Source organism: Gymnoscopelus braueri, assembly GCF_963280865.1.
Source record: "Gymnoscopelus braueri genome assembly, chromosome: 15".
NCBI lineage: Eukaryota > Metazoa > Chordata > Actinopteri > Myctophiformes > Myctophidae > Gymnoscopelus > Gymnoscopelus braueri.
The window spans coordinates 51,541,101-51,546,100 of NC_137620.1; the positions used below are offsets into that span (position 1 = coordinate 51,541,101).

The 5,000-nt window shown below is 34.6% G+C and overlaps 1 protein-coding gene across 1 annotated transcript in view; it reads left to right on the forward strand.

The window, feature by feature from the left end:
* The window catches only part of LOC308101957 (2-acylglycerol O-acyltransferase 2-A-like), a gene marked incomplete at its 3' end in the record, with an annotated part of 41,580 nt that overhangs the window by 26,953 nt on the left and 9,627 nt on the right, over nt 1-5,000 (forward strand). The gene's annotated exons all lie outside the window — the stretch shown is intronic.

Genomic DNA, 5,000 nt, shown 5'->3' on the forward strand with positions numbered 1-5,000 from the left:
TTGTAGATCTGATATCCTATAGTTTATGTAGACAGATGGCAGGTTAACTTGTAGATCTGATATCCTATAGTTTATGTAGACAGATGGCAGGTTAACTTGTAGATCTGATATCCTATAGTTTATGTAGACAGATGGCAGGTTAACTTGTAGATCTGATATCCTATAGTTTATGTAGACAGATGGCAGGTTAATTTGTAGATCTGATATCCTGTAGTTTATGTAGACAGATGGCAGGTTAATTTGTAGATCTGATATCCTGTAGTTTATGTAGACAGATGGCAGGTTAATTTGTAGATCTGATATCCTATAGTTTATGTAGACAGATGGCAGGTTAATTTGTAGATCTGATATCCTGTAGTTTATGTAGACACATGGCAGGTTAACTTGTAGATCTGATATCCTATAGTTTATGTAGACAGATGGCAGGTTAATTTGTAGATCTGATATCCTATAGTTTATGTAGACAGATGGCAGGTTAACTTGTAGATCTGATATCCTATAGTTTATGTAGACAGATGGCAGGTTAACTTGTAGATCTGATATCCTATAGTTTATGTAGACAGATGGCAGGTTAATTTGTAGATCTGATATCCTGTAGTTTATGTAGACAGATGGCAGGTTAACTTGTAGATCTGATATCCTGTAGTTTATGTAGACAGATGGCAGGTTAATTTGTAGATCTGATATCCTATAGTTTATGTAGACAGATGGCAGGTTAACTTGTAGATCTGATATCCTGTAGTTTATGTAGACAGATGGCAGGTTAACTTGTAGATCTGATATCCTATAGTTTATGTAGACAGATGGCAGGTTAATTTGTAGATCTGATATCCTATAGTTTATGTAGACAGATGGCAGGTTAATTTGTAGATCTGATATCCTATAGTTTATGTAGACAGATGGCAGGTTAATTTGTAGATCTGATATCCTGTAGTTTATGTAGACAGATGGCAGGTTAATTTGTAGATCTGATATCCTATATTTTATGTAGACAGATGGCAGGTTAACTTGTAGATCTGATATCCTATAGTTTATGTAGACAGATGGCAGGTTAACTTGTAGATCTGATATCCTATAGTTTATGTAGACAGATGGCAGGTTAACTTGTAGATCTGATATCCTATAGTTTATGTAGACAGATGGCAGGTTAACTTGTAGATCTGATATCCTGTAGTTTATGTAGACAGATGGCAGGTTAACTTGTAGATCTGATATCCTATAGTTTATGTAGACAGATGGCAGGTTAATTTGTAGATCTGATATCCTATAGTTTATGTAGACAGATGGCAGGTTAACTTGTAGATCTGATATCCTATAGTTTATGTAGACAGATGGCAGGTTAACTTGTAGATCTGATATCCTGTAGTTTATGTAGACAGATGGCAGGTTAATTTGTAGATCTGATATCCTGTAGTTTATGTAGACAGATGGCAGGTTAATTTGTAGATCTGATATCCTATATTTTATGTAGACAGATGGCAGGTTAATTTGTAGATCTGATATCCTGTAGTTTATGTAGACAGATGGCAGGTTAATTTGTAGATCTGATATCCTGTAGTTTATGTAGACAGATGGCAGGTTAATTTGTAGATCTGATATCCTATAGTTTATGTAGACAGATGGCAGGTTAATTTGTAGATCTGATATCCTATATTTTATGTAGACAGATGGCAGGTTAACTTGTAGATCTGATATCCTATATTTTATGTAGACAGATGGCAGGTTAATTTGTAGATCTGATATCCTGTAGTTTATGTAGACAGATGGCAGGTTAACTTGTAGATCTGATATCCTATAGTTTATGTAGACAGATGGCAGGTTAATTTGTAGATCTGATATCCTATATTTTATGTAGACAGATGGCAGGTTAACTTGTAGATCTGATATCCTATATTTTATGTAGACAGATGGCAGGTTAACTTGTAGATCTGATATCCTATAGTTTATGTAGACAGATGGCAGGTTAATTTGTAGATCTGATATCCTATAGTTTATGTAGACAGATGGCAGGTTAACTTGTAGATCTGATATCCTGTAGTTTATGTAGACAGATGGCAGGTTAACTTGTAGATCTGATATCCTATAGTTTATGTAGACAGATGGCAGGTTAATTTGTAGATCTGATATCCTATAGTTTATGTAGACAGATGGCAGGTTAACTTGTAGATCTGATATCCTATAGTTTGTATACTTTCAATGTACAGATTATTTATTTGATTAGTTTTGTATAACTCTTCAGGTCCTGATAGTTTATGTAGACAGATGGCAGGTTAACTTGTAGATCTGATATCCTGTAGTTTATGTAGACAGATGGCAGGTTAACTTGTAGATCTGATATCCTATAGTTTATGTAGACAGATGGCAGGTTAATTTGTAGATCTGATATCCTATATTTTATGTAGACAGATGGCAGGTTAACTTGTAGATCTGATATCCTATATTTTATGTAGACAGATGGCAGGTTAACTTGTAGATCTGATATCCTATAGTTTATGTAGACAGATGGCAGGTTAATTTGTAGATCTGATATCCTGTAGTTTATGTAGACAGATGGCAGGTTAATTTGTAGATCTGATATCCTGTAGTTTATGTAGACAGATGGCAGGTTAATTTGTAGATCTGATATCCTATAGTTTATGTAGACAGATGGCAGGTTAATTTGTAGATCTGATATCCTATATTTTATGTAGACAGATGGCAGGTTAACTTGTAGATCTGATATCCTATATTTTATGTAGACAGATGGCAGGTTAATTTGTAGATCTGATATCCTGTAGTTTATGTAGACAGATGGCAGGTTAATTTGTAGATCTGATATCCTATAGTTTATGTAGACAGATGGCAGGTTAATTTGTAGATCTGATATCCTATATTTTATGTAGACAGATGGCAGGTTAACTTGTAGATCTGATATCCTATATTTTATGTAGACAGATGGCAGGTTAACTTGTAGATCTGATATCCTATAGTTTATGTAGACAGATGGCAGGTTAATTTGTAGATCTGATATCCTATAGTTTATGTAGACAGATGGCAGGTTAACTTGTAGATCTGATATCCTGTAGTTTATGTAGACAGATGGCAGGTTAACTTGTAGATCTGATATCCTATAGTTTATGTAGACAGATGGCAGGTTAATTTGTAGATCTGATATCCTGTAGTTTATGTAGACAGATGGCAGGTTAATTTGTAGATCTGATATCCTGTAGTTTATGTAGACAGATGGCAGGTTAATTTGTAGATCTGATATCCTATAGTTTATGTAGACAGATGGCAGGTTAATTTGTAGATCTGATATCCTGTAGTTTATGTAGACAGATGGCAGGTTAACTTGTAGATCTGATATCCTATAGTTTATGTAGACAGATGGCAGGTTAATTTGTAGATCTGATATCCTATAGTTTATGTAGACAGATGGCAGGTTAACTTGTAGATCTGATATCCTATAGTTTATGTAGACAGATGGCAGGTTAATTTGTAGATCTGATATCCTATAGTTTATGTAGACAGATGGCAGGTTAATTTGTAGATCTGATATCCTGTAGTTTATGTAGACAGATGGCAGGTTAACTTGTAGATCTGATATCCTATAGTTTATGTAGACAGATGGCAGGTTAACTTGTAGATCTGATATCCTATAGTTTATGTAGACAGATGGCAGGTTAACTTGTAGATCTGATATCCTATAGTTTATGTAGACAGATGGCAGGTTAACTTGTAGATCTGATATCCTATAGTTTATGTAGACAGATGGCAGGTTAATTTGTAGATCTGATATCCTGTAGTTTATGTAGACAGATGGCAGGTTAATTTGTAGATCTGATATCCTGTAGTTTATGTAGACAGATGGCAGGTTAATTTGTAGATCTGATATCCTATAGTTTATGTAGACAGATGGCAGGTTAATTTGTAGATCTGATATCCTGTAGTTTATGTAGACAGATGGCAGGTTAACTTGTAGATCTGATATCCTATAGTTTATGTAGACAGATGGCAGGTTAATTTGTAGATCTGATATCCTATAGTTTATGTAGACAGATGGCAGGTTAACTTGTAGATCTGATATCCTATAGTTTATGTAGACAGATGGCAGGTTAATTTGTAGATCTGATATCCTGTAGTTTATGTAGACAGATGGCAGGTTAACTTGTAGATCTGATATCCTGTAGTTTATGTAGACAGATGGCAGGTTAATTTGTAGATCTGATATCCTATAGTTTATGTAGACAGATGGCAGGTTAACTTGTAGATCTGATATCCTGTAGTTTATGTAGACAGATGGCAGGTTAACTTGTAGATCTGATATCCTATAGTTTATGTAGACAGATGGCAGGTTAATTTGTAGATCTGATATCCTATAGTTTATGTAGACAGATGGCAGGTTAATTTGTAGATCTGATATCCTATAGTTTATGTAGACAGATGGCAGGTTAATTTGTAGATCTGATATCCTGTAGTTTATGTAGACAGATGGCAGGTTAATTTGTAGATCTGATATCCTATATTTTATGTAGACAGATGGCAGGTTAACTTGTAGATCTGATATCCTATATTTTATGTAGACAGATGGCAGGTTAACTTGTAGATCTGATATCCTATAGTTTATGTAGACAGATGGCAGGTTAACTTGTAGATCTGATATCCTATAGTTTATGTAGACAGATGGCAGGTTAACTTGTAGATCTGATATCCTGTAGTTTATGTAGACAGATGGCAGGTTAACTTGTAGATCTGATATCCTATAGTTTATGTAGACAGATGGCAGGTTAATTTGTAGATCTGATATCCTATAGTTTATGTAGACAGATGGCAGGTTAACTTGTAGATCTGATATCCTATAGTTTATGTAGACAGATGGCAGGTTAACTTGTAGATCTGATATCCTGTAGTTTATGTAGACAGATGGCAGGTTAATTTGTAGATCTGATATCCTGTAGTTTATGTAGACAGATGGCAGGTTAATTTGTAGATCTGATATCCTATATTTTATTTAGACAGAT